The following is a 20,936-nucleotide window of genomic DNA, read 5'->3' as shown; positions in this document are numbered from 1 at the left end:
AAGCCCTCAGAGGCTGGGATCCTTGCACTATAAGGACTTGGAGGGGCCCTTCCCCCTCTGGCTATGCTAATAAGGAATTGATGAGCTGCACTTTTCATTGGTTCTTTTTAGGCTCCAACTTGAGTGAGGGCTAGGTGTGTGCAGGCCAGATGTGTGGGGGCCAAAGGGAACTTTTTTATGAGTCTTAGGGTCACTTCCCCATCCCTTCTCCCCAGTCTAATCTGTTTCAATATTTTGAGAAAGAGGGGGATCATCTGGGATCATTTGTAAACAATGTGAGTTTTCTAACAGGGAGAGAGTAAGTTGAGATTGTTCACAGTTTGGGCCAACCTGCTAATCCATAGGGATGTGATGAAAGGATCAGGGGTGGTGATTATTGGTGGAAGTAGGAAGGTGGTACTGGGAAAGGGAGGTCACTCAGGGGTGGTAGCCCACCAACTGTCCCCTCTATTCATAGCAGTTCAATGAATATCTTTTCTGCACTTACTGCAAGCCAAGTTCTTTGCTAGTATGGGGTGCAGAGACAAATAACACATGAACACTGCTAGGTTTATAACCTGATATATGCAGATAAGAAGGAAAAGAGTTTTCAGAGATCAGTTACAGCAGATTTCTGGAGCAACAGCCAAACCACCAAACTCAGACTTGCAAAGCGTATCCTGGCCTGCTTCATGGCACATCCAACTGTCAGTTCTGCCAGACTGAAGAAGTTTGTGGGTGGTGAGTCAAGCCCTATTCCTTCTAATTGTGTGTGCTCTGTAAATGTAAGAGGGAAAGGCACAGGTTTGACTTACCCCAAGGTTAAGTCAAGGTTAGTAAGCCATCGGAACCACTTTCCTGGTTCTGATTATTTCCTGGCTTTGTTAATGGAAGAGTAAACTATGACCTAAGTCCAGTTAGTGTTCACTTGCCAGCTCCTCCCACCCAACAGCTCTTTTTTCTTATACAATGATGAAGCATTAGCCTGGGCTGAACATTTCATCCTATTTACATTTTATGAAGGAAGTAGATTAACATAAGGGTATAACACTTATGCATAGTTTCCCCACATGTGTGTCTAAAGGATTAAGTAACATGTTAACAAAGTACTTTGCAGTTAGAATTAAGAAACTGGTTTCTGTGGTTTACTAGGGGAGACTTTAGGTCTTTTTGCTTCCTCTTTGCATTTGTAAGGTAAGAACAATAACAAAGAACAATATCCAGAAGCCTCATGAGTCCTTTCTTAGGTGGGTGGGGAAAGACCTCTCTGGTTCTTTTTGGCTGATCAGCAGTTGCTTCAGAATTCTGCAGTGTCTAGTTGTGTTATGGTGGACAGTGTCTATTTGATTTCAGAGTGGACTTAATTAGGTAGGCATATTAAGAATGTGTGTGTTTATTGGCATTCATCCTAGTAGATGATGCTAGATCAAGTTCCTAATATATGAGTCCCTTCATAGATTCAAGTCCCTTCTACCTCTAAAACTTGGTGAGCCTCTAATTCTATATGGGTTCCATAACATGCTCAACTTTTTTGGTGTGTGTGTGTGTGTGTGTGTGTGTGTGTGTAGGGGTGTTAAGTAAATATAAACAAAATTTAAGGGTTTACTATTTACCATCAGGAAACTTATTAAGTTGAAAAGGATAAACACATGTGAAACAACTATAACAGTACAAGTAGTTTATAATTGAATTGAGAATTGTTTAGAAGTTGTAAGAATTTCAGAGAATAAAGTATCCAGGGTATCTGGTGGTGACTGGGTGGCATTTTGTAGAGGACATGATCAGTGTATTAGTTACAGTTCTCCAGAGAAACGGAATCAACACGGAACACTCACAAATATAAAATTTATAAAAGTGTCTCACGTGACAGCAGGAACGCATAGTCCAAAATCTGCAGGGCAGGCTGTGAAGCCAACAACTCTGATGGAGGGTCTAGATGAACTCCAGAGGAGAGGCTCTTCAGCTGAAGCAGGAAGGAAGACAGCCTGTCTCTTCTGAATTCTCCTTAAAAGACTTCCAGTGATTAAATTGAACTTCACTCATTGCAGAAGACACTCCCTTTGGCTGATTACAAATGGAATCAGCTGTGGATGTAGCTGATGTGATCATGATTTAATTCTATGAAATGTCCTCATTGCAACAGACAAGCCAGCACTTGCCCAACCAGACAAACAGGTACCACCACCTGGCCAAGTTGACACATGAACCTGACCATGACAGTCAGGTAGGACTTTACTTGGGCAGAGAAGACTTGGATAGATGAATATTTGGCCATTCCAAATAAATAAATAAATAGATGGTACATATAAATATATATGAAAAATAATTATATGCATAATTTTTATATTTATTCATTTGGCTACTAGTCACTTATCTGTATATTTATATGAGGAGATACCAATGGCATATCATTTTTTATTAGAGAAGTATGCTTACAGAAAAATCATGCAGACAGTATAGAATTTCCATATTCCCTCCCCCCACACACATACAGTTTTCCCTATTAAAATTTTGCATTCATGTGGTAACTTTACTACAACTGATGAGACAATATTATTGTAATTATCTGCAAATGCTATGCCATTTGCAGAATTTTCTCTTTGGCACATTTAGGTTCACAACATGAATAAAAAAAATGGTGTAAATGTTGCAAGAAACATACAGAGCATATCCTGAAATGCAATGAATGGTTTAGGACTGTTTGTTACCTTTAGGACTGGAAAGAATGAAAAAACTTTTTTAATCTGCTGGGGAAAATTCCAAGACTTTGGTATAAAATGTTTCCTGTTGCGACTGTCTTTTCATCTTTACCACTTATCCTGATGATACTAGTCAAAAGTGGTAGGTTTTCACAAATATCCCTCAAGATTGGGAGAAGAATTAAAAGGGAGAGAGTGAAGTTGTAACAAAGAAGATAGAATTTAACAAATGATTGTGACTACTGAATTATTATTCATACTTCTCCATAAGACCAAACCAAAGCCTGCATGGGAGTGTCAAATTGGGACAGATTTTCTTGAGTGCATAAATTCAGACTTCATTTTAACTCAATCTTTAACTCTACATATGGAGGTAAGAAGCAGTAGCCACAGAGGTGGCTATGATCTCAGAGCCTGTTCAAATCAAATGTCTCCTGTTAAATAAAAGTGGCACACACTTACTGGCTGATACGTGGAAACTGAGACATACCAGTCGAAAGTGGTGGGTTTTCACAAATATCCCTCAAGATTGAGAGAAGAGTCAAAACAGAAAGAAGAGTTATAAGAGAGAAGATAGAATTTAACAAATGACTGTGACTACTGAATCATTATATTGATATTTCTTGTTAGTCTCTAGTATATTAGAGCAGCTAGAAGGAAATACCTGAAATTATGGAATTGAAGCCATACCACACTTTGAAATTTGCTCTATAACTACTTATTAAACTGTACTTTGAAAATTTTCACTGTTCTGCGTATGCTATATTTCACAATAAAAAATATATAAAAAAAGAAAAAGTAGTGGGTTCTCTGTCTGATGCACTCAAATGACTTATTCCTGAGACCAGTTTCAAAGAGAGAAAGAGTTTATGCTAAGCATGAAGCAGGAGAACAGATGGCCCATCAGCCTAAAACTCTGTCTCTCTGAATTCCAGTAACTGAGTTTTATAGTATTAAAAGATGGTAAGGGTTTAAGAAAATGAGCACAATGTCTCAAGATCAAGGTTAGATATGATCTAATTATTGAGCATGTGCAGGTTAATTACATGTTTAGTATGTAAGTAAGTGGTGGCTTTAATATGATGACAGGCATGATTTTTAGTATTATGATGAGGCACAGGTCACTTCTAAGTTAGAGTTTAAGCTACTGCACATGTCAGGTGAGCCCATTTTGGTTACAGCCAGCTTTCTCTAGCAAGACAGTTTTGGAATTGGAGCAGGTTAGTTTTGGGATGACCCAAGGCCCTTCATTAATAAACATCAGGGGCTGTCTTTAGTGATCATAAGATGCTAAAAAGTTGAAAAACAGGATAAGAGGGTGTAAGTGAGAGTCAGTCCCAAGGATTTTACAATCACAAGATGTAGACTGTACAATCATTAACAGAGATCAAGGCAGCTAGATTACAGTTCAGAAATTCCAGGCATTTCCCTCTGTCCAGTTTAATATATGTGAAAGTAAAAAGGAATATCTATATAATGATTCAGTAATCATAATCATCTCCTAAATCCTAACTTTTCAGTTATAAGACTTAACTGGGGTATAGAGAATGCTGCTAGGTTTTACAGAATGATTCATGAATAGGACACTCACTAGATGAAATGCGACACATTTCATGGCATGGAATACCATGCAGATGTTAAAAAGAATTAAGTAGTGGAGGAAGACTGTAGGAAGATGGGAGGGTAGGAAGCCCCAGGAATCAATCGCTCTACCAAAACAACTGACCTGAAACACCTGAATTAACTATTTGAGACTCTGGAGTCTAGTGGAATACTGTGTAGCATCCAAGGAAGAGCTGAAGTAAGACACTGGTAAGCAGCATTAAACATTGGTAAATTTCACCCTCCATACAGTGGCTACCATACCCCATCCCATAACCATGGGGCAGGCAGCTGTGAAGAGTGCAGTTTGAGCTCCTGGTTGCAATTGCTTGTGCTAGATTAGGCTCCAAAGACTTAGTCCTCCAAAACCCGTGTGTGTATGTGGTCTGATTGCTGATCATTGTGTTGGATTAGCTCTATCAGGTTACTGGGGGTTCTGCTCTGAGGTCGGCCATTGTACTAACCTCCCTCAGGCAGAAGTAGCAAAAGGGTCTTAAAGAGGCTATACCTCTGTTCTTCTCTTTTCTTTTTTTTATTCCCTCATTGGAGCAAAAATAGTCTGTAAAAGTCAGAAATTGATAGTCTCAGCCCCCAATAACAACTACAATAAAACCTAGTAATTTCTGCAGAGGAGTAAGAGAACTAGATTCCCACGGTTATGAAAACATAATCCTCAGAATGCCCAGTTCTCAATGAAAGTTTACAAAACAGCAAAGAAAGAGGAGAGTATGATTCACTCACAGGAAGAAAGAATTTGCCAGAAAGCATCCCTGATGAAACTCCCACCTTGGAGCTATTAGTCAAAGATTTTAAATCAACTCTCATAAATGTGTTCAATGAACTAAAGGAATACATATGCAAAGAACTAAAGAAAATTAGGAAAGCATTTGAACAAAATAAAGAAGGGGAAATTATAAAAAGGGATCAAGGGATGCTTGGGTTGTTCAATGGTAGAATGGTTACCTTTCATGCGGGAGACCCGGGTTCCATTCCCAGATCATGCACCTCCTCCCACCAAAAAAACAAAAAGAAAAAGAACCAAACCCAAACAGAAATTTTGGAGCTGCAAAGCACCAATGAAATTGATATGAAAAACTCATTGGATGGATTTAACAGCAGATTTGAACAAGCAGAATAAAGGATCAGTGAAGGCAAGACAGTCCAGGGTGAGAAATAGAAAGAAAAAATAATGAAGAAATAAGAACAGAGCCTGAAAGACCTATGAAACACCATTAACGTATCAAAATGTGCATCATTGGAATCCCAGAAGGATAAGAGAGAGAGAAAGGGGAGGAAAAACTACTGGAAGAAATAATGGCTGAAAGCTCCCCAAATCTGGGGAAAACCATGAATATACACATCCAGAAATCTCAATGAACTCCAAGCAAGATAGATTCTAAGAAACGACCAGCACATATTATGGCAAAATTGTCAAAATCTAAAGACAAAGAGAGAGTTTTGAAAGCAGCGAGAGAGAAGTGACTTGTCACATTGAAGGGATCACTGATTAGTGAATTTCTCATCAGAAGCCATGTAGGCCAGAAGACAGTGGAATGACATATTTAAAGTTCTTAAAAAATCTGACAATCAAGAATTCTATACCCAGAAAAATTATCTTTCAAAAAATGAAGGGCAAATTAAGACATTTACAGATAAACAAAAGCTGAGAGAGTTTATTACTGAACACCTGTCTGACAAGAAATGCTAGAAGGGATACTTTAGACTGAAACAAAGCCATGAGAAGAAATAAAGAACCTTGGTAAATGTAACTACATAGGTAAATATAAAATCCTGTATCATTGAAATTTTGGTTTGTAACTGCTTTCTCCTTTCCCCTTAAGACATCACAGGCAAATATGTAAAAAAATATTTAAAATCTATGTTAATAGGCATACAATGTATAAAGATAGAGACAATAAAAATTTAAAGGGGAAGGGAAGGAGATATATAGGAATAGAGAGCTTGTATACTACTGAAACTAGGCTGGTACTAGTCAAATGAGGTTGTTGTTATTGGTTTAAAATGTTAATTTAAATTACAAAAGTAACTATTAAAAATAATTTTTAAAATATAGAGAAAAAGAAAGAAGAAGGGAATCAAAATGGTACACTGCAAAAAAACAATGAAACACAAAAGAAGCCGTAATGAAGAAATTGCAATGGATTTTTAGATTTTACAGAAAAAGTACAAGCCACAAAAGAAAAAACAGATAAAATGAACTTCAAAAAAATTAAAAACATTTTCCAGTGGTTTTATTGAGATATATTTACATAACATACTATCTGTCCAGAGTGTACAATCAATGGTCCACAGTTAAAATGTGAAACCTTCATGCATTAAAAGATACTGTCTATAGTTAATAGTATAGTTAGAAAAATGTGCTTTCATCAGTTGTAACAAATATACCACACTAATACAAAGCTTTAATAATAAGGTGGCATATGGGAATCCTGTATTTTAAGACTGATTGTTCTGCAAGCATGCAACTTCTCTAGTAAAAAAAAAAAAGGGCACTGTTAAGAAAGTGAAAAGGTAATCTACAGAGTGGGAGAAAATATTTGGAAACTGTATACCTGATAAGAGTTTAATATCCAGAATTTCTATAACTCAACCACAAAAAGACAAACAACCCAATTGAAATATGGGATATGGATTTGAATAGACATTTCCCCAAAGATGATAATGAAATTGCCAATAAGTATATGAAAGGATGTTCAACATCGTTAACCATTAAAGAAATACAAATTAAAACTATAATGAGATACCACTCCACACCTACTAAGAAGGTTATTATTAAAACAAAAACCTGAAAATAACCAGTATGGCAAGGATGTTTAGAAATAGGTACCTTTGTACATTGTTGGCAGGAACATAAAATAGTGCAACCACTGTGGAAAACAGTTTGGCGGTTCCTCCGAAAGTTAACAGTATTACCGTATGACCCAGCAATCCCACTCTTAGGTATATACCACGGAGAACTGAAAGCAGAGACTTGGAAAAATATTTGTACACCAATTTTCATCACAGCATTATTCAAAATAGCCAGAAGCAGCTTAAGTGTCCATCAACAGATGAATGGATGAACAAAATGTGGCATATCCAGACAAAGAATATTATTCAACTGCAAAAGAAAAAGTGAAGTGCTACAGCATGGATGAGCTTTGAAGACACGTTGAGTGAAACAAGACTGACACAACAGGATAATAATACATGATTTCTCTTATATGTAATCATTAAGGTCACAGTGGCTCAGCAGGCAGAGTTCTCGTCTGCCATGCTGGAGAACCGGGTTCGATTCCTGGTGCTTGCCCACGCAAAAAAAATAAGCAAATTCATAGAGACAGAAAACAGCATAATAGTTGCCAGTGGTGGAGAATGGAGAGAACTGGGCTTTACTGCTAAATGAGTAGGGATTTTGGTTTGGGTTAATGAAAATAGCAGTGTAAGTTGCAGTGTAATAGCAGTGTCAATGTAGTATTGACAATGTGCTTGATATCAAAGAGTGGTCCACTTAAAATGGCTAAAATTATTTTTGTGTTGTGCCTATTTTAACCACAATTTAAAAAATAGACAAATATGCTATATGCGCTGATGTGTTAAGATAGCTAATTCCATTGTCAAGTGAAAAAAAATGTGTTTGCATAGGCGTAAAAATCTAGAGGCACTCGTGATCATTTGCAAGCAATGTTGCTCCCAGAAAATAGGATTGTGTGTTATATTACTGGAAGTTTTTCAGCATTTATTAACTTAAAACTACAAAGACCAGCCTTTACAAATAGGATATACTACTGGACTTTTTCTTTTAACCAGTAAGAACTTAATTTACATTTAAAAAGTGAGCCAATTAGAGAAAATTAGCTTATCCACAAGTCATCAGGACTGAATAAAGTGAAGCTCCCTGCACTTTGCAGTGAGTAATGTGTAGGAAGTAATGACCAAGGGGTCAGCTCCATCCTACAGCTTGGCTGGCAACAGGTGGATGGGGACCTCGGTTCTAATCCTGCTCATTTTGGGGAATAGTTACACAAGGACACCAGGATTGGCTTCTCCTTTGTAGAATTGGCTTCTCCTTTGATCAGTTCACAGATAATAGAATACAGACCAAGAGACTCTCACTCTCATTATCTGAGATAATGAGATAATAGTAGGGTACGGTAGACACAGTCTGAATTTCAGGGCCAGACAGGCTCAGATTTGAATCCCAGTTCTGCCACCTGCTAGCTATGGACCACAGAAATGCTTTAATCTTTTTGAGCCTCAATTTTCATTATTGTGTAATTTATACTACTTACCTGGTACTTCTAAGCAAAAATCAGATCTAAGGTAAACAAAATGCTTAATGAGTTCCTGGCATAGAAGTACTCAATAAATTGTAGTAACGATTAAAGCTATAGCTACAACCACATATTAATACTATAATTTTCTTAATTGTGAAAAGACTAATAAGAATAACAATAGCAAACACAAATAGCTCGATGTTTGAAGCACTAAGTTCTTTACATCTCTTAACTGGTTGACTCCTTATACTAATCCTATGAGGCACAGACTTTTAATACTATTTTCATGTTACAGATGAAACATCTGAGGCAAGTTAAGCAACTTGCGCATAATCGCATGGATAGTAAGGGAAAGAACTGGAATTTGAATCCAAGCAATCTAATCCAAGGTCTGTATTCTAAACCACTCCACTAAAAGACGTTTAATGGTGAATGTCCCAACTTCTGTTGATTCCATTGGAGTCCTTTTCTGTCTTTAATAATGTGCTTTGTATTCAGAGAAAAGGCTGCTGGTCCTGTTGCAGGGCAGGGTCTAGCAGCTGCTTTTCTCTCTGTGTGGACAGGACGGTGTGTCACCTGCTGTCCCTCATCAAGGAGTGTCTTCTATTACCCTGCAGTGAAGCCAAATAGACACTGTGGCCCCAGAACCTGCTGTCAACCCACAACCAGGCAAAACCCCTGGTGACCCTCAAAGCATCAGAGGTAAAGTCTTGCCCATGGGACATGTTCTTAATTTTAACAAATGCCACCTATAATTTAGCCATCACAATCAGCATTTTGTCATTTTCCTATCTAGTCTCTTCTCTCTGCATTTCCCTCTTCCTGTTCTCTTATTATTGAAATTTTAATATATAAGTAGTTTGAAATACTCCTCTTTTGTTTAACATATCACAAGCATTTTCCTTTGGTATTATAAATTATTCATAAACATAATTAAATTTTTTTTTACAAATAAAAGAACGGCAAGCCCATGGAAAATATTTCAAATAGTATGAAAGATATTTTGATGCATATACCAGCATATTCATGAGTGAATGTTTTCTGGTGTAAAAAATGGATCATATGCTATACAGTATTCCATGTCTTGCTTTTCTCTCTCTTTAGGTCCCTCTCAAAGCCTAGAGAAACATACTAATTTGCAAGTAACGTTTTTCTTTTCATCCAGTTTCTTTTATTGATGTTTTTCAATACAAAAGTAATGCTTGCTGTTGGTGGCTTGGAGCTTTGTAACCCAGAAAATCATGTTTTTAAACTCAGTCTGTTCCTGTGGGTGTGAACCCATTGTAGACAGGACCTTTTGATGAGGTTAGTACAGGTAAGGTGTGACTCAGCTCAATTAGGATGGGTCTCAATCCTATTACTAGAGTCTTTTATAAGCAGAATGAAATCCAGAGATAGAGTGAAAGCCACTGAGGGGACAGCCAGAAGTCAAAAGCCAACAGAACATAAATTAGAGAGGAGAAGTCAGGAGAGGATGCCATGTGCATTGCCATGTGACAGAAAAGTCAAGAACCAAGGATGACCAGCTGCCAAGCTCAGAATGCCACAGTCATCTGGGGAAAGCATCACCTTGATGACACCTTGATTTGGACTTCTAGCCTCAAAATTATGAGCTAATAATTTCCTGTAGCTTAAGGTAACCCATTTTATGGTATTTGTTTTAGCAGCCAGGATATTAAAACATATGCTTATGGTAACAATTGAAAGACATAAAGTACAAAGACATATAAAGTCAAAGGAAATCATCTGTGGCCCAATTTCAGTCCCACTCACTTGAGCTACCCGGGCAAACACTTGCTATGTACTTTCCATGCTTTTCCCCCTGCTCATTTAAATAGATGCAAATATGAATTTACATAGAGACAGATTCCTTTTTGGTTTGTTTGCAATCAAATATCAATAAACCCCTTAGTCTGTGTTCAGGTTCATGCGTCAACTTGGCCAGGTGGTGGTGCCATTTGTGTTGACGGGCAAGTGCTGGCCTGTTTGTTGCTATGAGGACATTTCATGGACTTAAATCATGATTACATTGGCTGCATCCACAGCTGATTGCATTTGTAATCAAGTAAGGGGAGCGTCTTCTGCAATAAGGGATGCTTAATCTAATCGCTGGAAGGCTTTTAAGGAGGATTCAGAAGAGACAGGCTCTTTTCCTACTTCAGCCGGCGAGCCTCTCCTGTGGAGTTTGTCCAGACCCTTCATCGGTGTCATCAGCTTCACAGCCTGCCCTACAGACCTTGGACCTTTACATTCCTTCAGTAACCCAGCCAGCCGCTCCTAAGAGTTCATTGTGGACCTTAATCAGAGTTACCAGCTTGCGGCTTGCCGTACAGACTTTGACTGTACATTCCCATGGTTGCATGAGACACTTTTATAAATTTTATATCTATGGATATTTCCTGCTGATTCTGTTTCACTAGAGAACCCTAGCTAATACAGTCTGCAACTTGTTTTTTTTCATTTCTCTCTATTGTCAGTATATCGGGTATAATCCTAACATTTCAATAGGTATGGCTCAATTATATGTTCCTTCTCTTCTAACTTCTCTCACTGTGTATGTGTACATACACATACACTTACACATATACACACACATACACACACTTACACACACACTTATGCATGCACATGCATACACATAGACACACATAAACACACACACACATGCACACACACTCTCACACATATACACTTACACACATGTACACACATACACTGACTCTTATACATACATATGCACACATACACTTGCAATACACACACTTACACATACACACACATACACATACACATAGATGGCCTGATGGTTTTTATTTGCAGTTGGCTTTGTTAGTTCCTCAGTGCCTTCTCCTTGTTAACACTCTGCTGATATTCCAGGTTGTTCTGAACTCTTAATTCTATGAGTTGTGGTAAATGGGGCCTTACCTAACTGATGCTTGAGAGAACCCCTTGCACCTGACCCCAGCCCCATGAAGGAAAAGAGAACAGGGGTCCTGTTGATCAGCAGCTTCTGCTCATTGAACACCACTGAGCACTTCTCAGATGAATAACTGGATCCAACTCTTTTCTCTCGAGCTTTTTAACCCAGTTTTTTAATGGGAAGGTTGTGGTTTAAAGATGATTAATGAAACCCATTTATTCTGTGCGTTCTGCATCAATCAAGAGAAAGAAATAGGAAGTAGAGGAAAATATCACCTATCTGATAAACAGGATTGAAGATGCAGCTTAGGACTCTTAGCACAATTGGCCTGAAAGACTTAATTCGCCCATCTAGAGCTGAGAAGTCTCCAGCCAGTTCATTCAGGGTATGGAGCTGCTGAGAAGGTGAGCTTTAGGGAACACAGCTCTCAAACCAGAGCTGTTCTAAGACAGAGAGCTAGGCTGGTTGGTCTTTCTTTCAGTCTCTCCACTCAGATAAACCAGGCTTCCTCTTTGGTGAGGAGTTCTCTTCCTCTCACTTCCAAAAGGAGCAAGTTCCGACTTTTATGACTGAGGTGGGAGGACAGTGTTGTGAGAGGGGGCCTCCCTACAGACTATATTAGTCAGGGGTCTCTAAAGAAACAGAACCAATGGGAGATATCTGTAAATATGAGATTTATAAAGGTGTCTTACACAGCTGTGGTAATGGAAGAATCCAAAATCTGCAGGAAAGGCTATGAAGCTGGCGGCTCTGATGAAGGCTCTGGATGAACTCCACAGGAGAGGATTGCTGGTTGAAGAAGTGAAAATTCTCCCTTCTTCCTTAAATGTCTTCAACTGATTGGATCAAATCCAACTGATTGGATGCTCTTCTTTGGGGAAAACACATCCTTAGTTGATGGTAGATGTAATTAGCCATAGCTGCAATCACCTGAATAACAATTTAATAAACCAGTCTTCTGGTTTATCAACCAGCCATGAAACATTCTTGCAGCAACAGTTTGGCCATTGTTCACCTGACCAGACAACGGGGCACCATCACCTAGCCAAGTTGACACCAGAACCTAACCATCATACAGATGGAACACCAAACAGTGAGCCATGCCTCAGGAGGTCCATTTATATTTGGATTTTTTGTTCACCAAATATATTTTCATCCTTTTGGTTCTCTAGAGCAGGTATTATGTTTTCACACCAAGATAACACGTTTTGAGAATACCTCTTATAGCCTTGGTGGCAGCTGTCCCTCCTCCAATAACATGTTTTTCCCTCTGAGGTTTCACTGGAAAGACCCAGAAGTTCTGGGTAACTGATGCACACTTATACCTCACAGAAGGATGGGTACAGGATGATGCATGGGTACAGAGAGCATCCACCCACAGATTAATTGACTCTTCTGTCAGAAGAGGAGGTTGAATTAAATAATCATTCTAAGGACCCTATTGGGCCAGCCCTCTGTGATTCTGAAAGACTGCCTCCTCCATAACTGCTGAAGACCACTGTGTCCATAAATAAAACTGGTGGGAGCTGTGCAAACTTGCTGCATTTCCAGGGACAGAGAGTACCAGAGAGTTCTGTCAGTCACGATTGAAGCCCAGGATTCTATTTGTAAGCCAGTAGACAACATTGGGACGCCTCCAGACCTGCAACAGTGACATCCTCTGTAGCTATAAAAGCCGCTTCTCTGGGAGTGTAAATTGGTGCTAGATTTTGAAAGTATTCATCAAAATTAAAAACTGACATAAACCCATTGATTCTGCAATTTTACTTCAAAGAATTTTCCTTATAAAAATAAATCACACAAGAGTTCAAGGATATATGTACAAAATACTTATTGCAGCATTATTTGTGATAGCAAAAAAACTGGAAATAACTTAAATGTCTATTAATAAAGGATGGATTAAATAGATTATGGTTCCTATGTAGGGTGGAATAATATGCAGCTATTAAAAAATAATAAGGCAAATCTTTAAGTGCTGACATAGAAAGTTGTCCAACCCAGAATACTGACTGAAAATAATAAAATGCCTACAGTGTGTTTGGTTTCATTAAAAAATTGTGTGCGTATGTGTGTGTGCATGTTCTTGAATGTACTTAGAAAATGGAAACATGTACCATTAACTCTTAACATGTCAATCTGGGAATGTCTTGATTGCCTGCTTCAAGGTGTGGGCTGTTGGAAAAACAGGGGACTTTTAATTTCTACTCTTTTACATTTCTATACTCTTAATTATTTTAAACAATAATCATTTATGATCTTCACAGCTTGTAAAAGAAAGCCTCCTTGAAGCCTAGCCTACATATAGGTATGCCTAAGAGTTACTTCTGGGGACCTCTTTTGTTGTCAGATGTGGCCTCCCTCTCTCTCTCTCTAAGCCCAACTCTGTAAGTGAATTCATTGCCCTCCCCCTACATGGGACATGACATCCAGTGGTGAAAATCTTTCTGGCGGTGTGGGAGATGACTCCTAGGGATGAGTCTGGCCCTGGTATCATGGGATCAACAATTCCATCCTGACCAAAATGTAGAAAAGAAGCATAATTAACAAAGTGTCATTGGCTGAGAGAGTTGAAATAGAATCAAGAGGCTATTCTGGAGATCACTCCTATACAAGCTTTAGTTAGACATTACTACCTATCATAACTTGACAAACCCCAATGAAAACCATTCCAGCCAATCTTAAAGAATACCTAGGATGTTATATAAGATTCTACAAAGGTTCCATGCACTAGAGTAACTTTCCAGAAACCTACAACTTCCAGATGGATCGTGACCAAATAAGTCTTAAACCCTAGAGGGGCCAGCCTCTCTAGAGCAACAGAGAGTTCCATCTCCCTACCCCATATTACTGACAGCTTCTTCCAACATGAAGAAGTTAGAATGAGCATAGCTGAAATACCCATAAAGAGTGGGAGAAACATCAAAGGTGATGGTGGAGTTATACACAGAAGGTCGGGTTTAACAAACGAGTATGATTGCTGAGTCATTATATTGATATTTCTTTTAGTCTCCAGTATGTTAGAGCAGCTAGAAATAAAAACCTAAAATTGTGGGATACCTATACCAAACTCTGAAATTTGTTCTACAACTAATTGTGATGTGCTTTGAATTATAATGCTTTTTTGTATAAATGTTATTTTTCACACAAAAATACCCTAAATGCTATGTAACACTTAAAATTTTTTTAAAAAGCAAAGTCATTGAAATATCAAAATAATAATAATAATAAAAGCCTCCTCCAACCTCAGAGCCTAGTTGAGGATGAAGAGTTAGCCAAACTGCTTTCATGTCACAGAATGTAGGACAGTGTTTGACTGACTCGGTGGAAGGAAATGCATTAAATCTAAAGCCATTAAAGCAGCAGCGTCTTGTGAAAAGACGTCAAGACAATCCTTGGATCACTGAGAGAACACAGATCTGTTCCAGGCTCCTGGGATTTGGGTGACCTGGAGGCCAGAGTCAATTCCAAAAGAGCTGGGTCCACACACATAAAAGTGCTGCTCCACTTAATGAGAGGAACCCCAAAATAGCAAATACCTTGTACTCCACATAGCCACAGAAGATGGTTATTTCAATCCCATGGCAGGATTCTGACTGAGCATCACTATTGCAGCAAACTACATTTTCTATGATGCCCTTGTTTAATGCTTGCTTGGGTTTACTTCTTTTATGGCTGTATTTGTGCCAAATCATGCATGGTGGTTCACAAAGGGAACTAAGGGACCCTCCCTTCTGTGAATGGTTGAGAAGCTATGCATTTAGTTTTTTGTGAGTGGACTTGACATTACCTGACTCCCTTAACCTCAAGAGAAAACAGATCACACTGCTATCCAGACCTGAATTTTGCTAGTTCTTTCCACCTTCCTGTCTTCAGGGCTCTAGATTCCTTCCGAGACCCATCTTTCCTCTCTCCTCCAGAATGCCAGAGTGTTCCCTGGAGGTCATTTTTAATGTAGACCATTTTCTTTGGCAGTTTCTTGTTCCACCTTCTTGCACTGGTCTTTTGACAATGGACCCTTTGGGATGCTCCACTGCCCCGTGGCATGAGCCACTGTTGGCTGCTCTCTGGGAGCTGCTACTTCCTGGTGCCCTGTCCACTCTGGCACCACTGCTGCTATTCTCCTGCTCTGTCCTGGGTCTGCCACTCCACTTGCACATGTTTACCTTTCAGAGCTACCCGTGGGCAATGCTCAAGGCTCTTTCTGCAGCTGAGCCCCAGATGGCTGGAATTTCTTGTTCTGCAAAATATACAGAGGCCTGGCTGACCTGCCTCTGTTCCACACAAGCTGTTGGGGTGACTGAACAAGGTCCCAAGAATAGTCCATTTGTTGTGCCAGGGACCACCGTCTCTTCAGCCTTATCTCTGAGTTTATTTTGTTAGTCTGTTGCTACCTTCCTGAAGTTTCTGCTCCTGTCGTTTTCAGTTTGGTTTCTGATAAATTCCTCAGGCCTCATCAACTTGCTGGACATACCTGTGGTTATCTGAACCTTATTCATGGACACATTTTAAATGGTTTTATATAATGCCTTTTAAAGGATATTCTCATCACAAAGAGGGGGTAAGAGTATGTAGCGAAAAAGCTGAACATTCAGCCACAAATTTTCACCCTACTCCCCCTTGTTTTGGCCACAGAGACCCAAGAATTCTTCTCTCTGGACTCATACATCCTTTCCTGGCAGCAGGCAGTTCCCACGGTGTGTTCTTGTCCCCTTTAGAACTGCTCTACGAGATGTGAGATGGAACCTGGTGACTTCTTCGTTCAAGAATTTGCAGACCGGCCTCCACTGCTGCACATTTCTAGACAAGAGCACTGTTTTAGTTTGCTGAAGCTGCTACAAATGCAATATATCAGAAATAGGTTGGCTTTTATCAAGGGGGTGTGCCAGTTTGAATCTGTTGTGGACCCCAAAAAGCCATGTCCTTTAATCCTCAATCAATATTGCTGGGTAGGAGCTTTTTGATCATTCCCATGGAGATGTGACCCACCCAATTGTGTGTGGTAACTTTTGTTTAGCTGGTGTCCATGGAGATGTGTCTCCACCCATTCAAGGTGGGGTTGCTTACTGGAGCCCTTTAAGAGGCAATCATTTTGGAAAAAGTTTTAGAGTCCACACAGCCAGAGACCTTTGGAAGTGAAACAGGAAAACACCCCAGGGAAATGTCAAGAAAGCTAACAGAGATCTCCATTTTGCTATGTGCCTTTTCAGCTGAGAGAGAAACCCCGAACTTCATTGGTCTTTCTTGAGTGAAGTTAACCACTTGTTGGTGCCTTAATTTGGACATTTTCATAGCCTTGCTCTAATTGGGGCATTTTCACAGCCTTAGAACTTTAAGTTGCAACTTAATAAATTCCCCTCTTTAAAAGCCATTCTGACTTACATGTCCCACTGACTCATACTAGAAATATGAATGAGTTCTTGTAAGAATTACTTCAAAGATATGATTCTTGTATAAAGAGTGTTTAAGTCCAGGGTACAGGGGGAAAACTGCTATTGCATGCTATGAGCTATGTTCAAAAGGAAACCATCAGCACTATCACAGCAACAGCAGAAGTAAATAATGGGGTGAGGGACAAGAGTTAAGAGGAGGTTTAGATCTCCTATTTGGTGAGGGTGTGTTTTCTGTCTCTTGGGAACAATGAAATTTTATAAAATTGAGAATTTTGATGGAATGTGGACTTTGGACCATCTACATGACGCCTGATGAATGCAGGTGGCTAAAAGATGCACTGATGGAGAAGTAGATTAACGAACGATAGTGTGTACTGATGAATGAAACCTATGCTATTGCAAAAAGAAACAATGTCACAAGGCATACAACTGTGTGAATGAATATGTGGGACATTTGGTGAGACAAAATAAGTCAGAAGCAAAAAAAGCAACAACAATGGTATGGTCACCTTTAGAAAATGCTTATAAGAAAACAGGGGCCTAGATTGTAAGCTTTTAGAGCAGCCACATTAAGTCTGGAGTGGTGATTATTATTTCTGGATTTTGAGAGGCTGTTATATATCTATAACCTGATATTTAGAGATAAGAATGAAGCCGAAGAGTCTGGAGTTAAAGTTATTCAAGACATAGGGTTAAGGAAGACAGTGTCTGTATTTTAGAACCACACATACTCTTTGGGACCAATGGAAGAAAGGTTTATTTGATCTGGAACTGAAACTTTCTTTAGCGCATAATTTAATTCAGCCTATCTGTATAGCTCATTTGAACAACTGAAACACAGAGAGCACAGTATGAGAAAGAGGTCCTTTAATCCTTTATAGAGTATTGTAATGCCTGGAAACATCCTAGAATATATTAACCAAATAATCAAAGAGTATTGACAAAGTCCCCTGAGGGAGGGAAGAAAGACTATGAAACTGTTTAATCTTACCATCAGGGAGTCCCCTGATACTCAAACTTTAGGGACACCCAAATCAATAGGCAATGCTCTCCATCATGAAGCTTACTCTTGTGAAACTTATGTAGGTAGCATAGAAGCTTAGGCTACCTATAGGTATGCCTAAGAGTTACTTCTGGAGGACCTCTGTTACTCAGATTCTCTCTAAGCCCAACTCTGCAAAGTGAAATCATTGCCCTCCCCCCTACATGGGACATGACATCCAAGGGTGAAAGTCTCTCTGGCAATGTGGGAGAGGACTCCCAGGGATGAATCCAGACCTGGAACCTTGGGATCAACAATTCCATCCTGACCAAACGGGGGAAAAGAAGTGTAATTAATAAAGTATCAGTGGCAGAGAGAGTTTAAATAGAGTCGAGAGGCTACTCTGGAGGTTGCTGTTATGCAATCTTCAGGTAGACCTTGCTACCTATCATAACCGGCCAACCCCCAACCAGGACCATTCCCGCCAATCCTAAAGAACACTTAAGGCAATTTATAAGATTCTACAGGGGTTCCAGGTACTAGAGTAACTTGACAGAAACCTAAAACCTCCAGATGGGTCCCTGGTCCAGATAAGTCCTGAAGCCTAGCCCAGCCTCTCCACAACATCAGATAGCTCCATCTCCCTACCCCATATTAGTGACAGGCCCTTCCAATATAAAAAATTAAGAAGTGCCATAGCCCAAACAACCCCAATGAGAGATATGGAAAGGTCAAAGGTAATGGTGGAACTATTCATAGAAGAAAATAAGACTTCACAAATGAATATGAATGCTGAATCATTAAATCGATGTCACTTTTAGGCTCCAGTATTTTAGAGCAGCTAGAAGTAAAAACCTAAAATTGTGAAATTGTAGCCCATATTAAAGTCTGAAATATGTTCTACAACTAATTGTGGTGCTGTGCTTGGAAATTTATAGCTTTTTTGTATATATGTTATTGTTCACAAAAGAAAAAACAAGGAAAAAAAGTCCATTGTGATGATAAAAATGTATTTAAGCCCTCTACCCTCCTATATTCTGGAGCAGCTAGAAGGAAAAATGTGAGAGGAGCATATGATAGTCCATGATGAACTTTGGGATCTATTCTATAACCACTTGTTGAAGAGTGCTTTGAAAACTATTGCTTTTTTATTTCTTTGCTTTGTATATATGCTATACATACAATAAAAAAAAGTTTTTTAAAAAAGCCATTCTGTTTCTGGTATACAGTGTTCCAGGAACTTGCAAACTAGAACGGGGGGCTATTAAGTTATAAGTCTACAGTTCTAAGTCCATAAAAATATCCAAACTAAGGCACCCAGAAAAAGATACCTTGACTCAAAGAAAGCCTATTCTGGGAAGGCACGTGGCTGGTGTCTGCTGGCCGTTTGGTTTCAAACAGCTTCCCTGGGGGCATTTTCTTTCTGCATCTCCAAATGTCTGTCTGAGCTTTTTCCAAAATGTTTCCCTCTTAAAGGACTCCAGTAAGCAGATTAAGACCCACCTTATATGAGCAGAGACACATCACCATGGAAATGACCTAATCTAAAGGTTCTACTCACAATTAAATGGGTCACATCTCCATGGAAACAACTTAATCAAAAAGACCCCCACAAAGAATAGGTGTGACCTCGCAGTATGGATTAGGATTGAAAGAACATAGCTTTTCTGAGATACAAAACAGTCTCAAACCAGCACAAGCACTAATTCCTAGCAACCCTGAGAAGTTGGACTTTAGCCTCTTCTTGAGTGGGGCTTTTATTCATAGAAAATGTTTTTGTAGGAAACCTGGGTTAGATGAAATTATTTAGCAATGATTCCATTACACCCTGAATTCTCTTCTCCACCAATGGCTTTTTGGCCAATGATCTCTGTAAGGCTCTTTATGAGAGGTTTCTAATAGGCCATGTACGCCATTCACTGGGCGGGGTGGTCTGCTCACATGCAGTCACAGTACTGGACTGCAGGTCCTATTTCTAGCATGCAGGGCAGATGAACCCACCCCTCTGGCATTTTGAGGGTCAGGGGCCATCTCATTTTCTGCTTGAAGCAGTGGCTTTCTTTCTTGTGATAACGTCCTCTTTGATTCCACTGAGTCCAGGTACATGGACAGATTCTGGAAGAACCAAGAGGAATTTGCTTTCACTTTACTTGTAGAAGAATTGCAAGGGCTAAATGCATTAACTTGTGAAAATTACATTGAAGAAAAATTGTTATAAAGGGAGCACTCAATAAATCTTAACATTAATACTGTCATTAATACCATAGACTATTGAATACCAATGACCCAAAGTTGGAAAGTAACAAAATTTAAAGAAAGGCCCCAGATATCATAATCTAAACTTAGAAAATGGGAAAACTGAGGCCCAGAGAGGAGATAAGACTTGCCTGAGGGCACAGAATTCACTAGTAGCATAAGTGGAAGTAGAATACAGGTAAACACTATTGAGTTAGACATTCTAGATCATTGAAGCTAGCTAATGTTTCCTGAAAATTTTTGAGACAATAAAATGGCAAGATAATTCCATGTCCCCCAGAGAAATTTTGGAGAAGTTCTCTCCCTCCCTCATGGCTTCTTTTCCCTTTGGCTTTTAAGATTCCTTTCACAAGACCCCAAGGAGACTATTTATTCTGGCTTTTGTGTCTTCAGAGACAGTTGGGCTAGAGCTGTATCTCAGGTTTATGGACAGCTGGGAATTCTTGTCACCATTGGGAGGGAGGAAGGTCTTTTATTGCAAGCTGGATCCCTCAGGTTGTAGAAGGCAATGTTTTTTCTTAATTTTTTTCATGAATTCTTCCTTTTCACAGTGACACTATTTCATAGAGGGATGGGATGATTTAGACAAGTAAGGACTCTGTGTTTCATTTATCTTGGAGTGTACTGGAGCCTAGCACAAGGCATGGCACACAGTGCTCTTAGAACATTCATTGAACTAATGAGCACACAGTTATCCTCATCGAATTTTACTGGGAGCTTCCAGATTAGCTTTTCATGAGGCATTAATTTCCCCCTGCCCCAAGATGTTGACTATCCTTGATGATACGGGAATGAGAAGAATCAGTAATCCCCAGTCCTTGGGGTAGCCAA

The 20,936-nt window shown here is 39.2% G+C and overlaps 1 long non-coding RNA gene across 1 annotated transcript in view; it reads left to right on the top strand.

Annotated features, from left to right (window-relative positions):
* Nucleotides 1–618: 618 nt before the first annotated feature.
* Nucleotides 619–20,936, top strand: part of LOC143669989 (uncharacterized) — a 29,653-nt gene continuing 9,335 nt past the window's right edge. Inside the window, exon 1 of the long non-coding RNA XR_013169198.1 lies at nucleotides 619–720. This is a non-coding gene — a long non-coding RNA (uncharacterized LOC143669989). The remainder of the gene's footprint in view (nucleotides 721–20,936) is intronic.

The sequence above is a fragment of the Tamandua tetradactyla genome, chromosome 26 (assembly GCF_023851605.1).
Source record: "Tamandua tetradactyla isolate mTamTet1 chromosome 26, mTamTet1.pri, whole genome shotgun sequence".
Classification (NCBI taxonomy): domain Eukaryota; kingdom Metazoa; phylum Chordata; class Mammalia; order Pilosa; family Myrmecophagidae; genus Tamandua; species Tamandua tetradactyla.
This window is presented reverse-complemented; position numbering and strand designations above follow the sequence as displayed.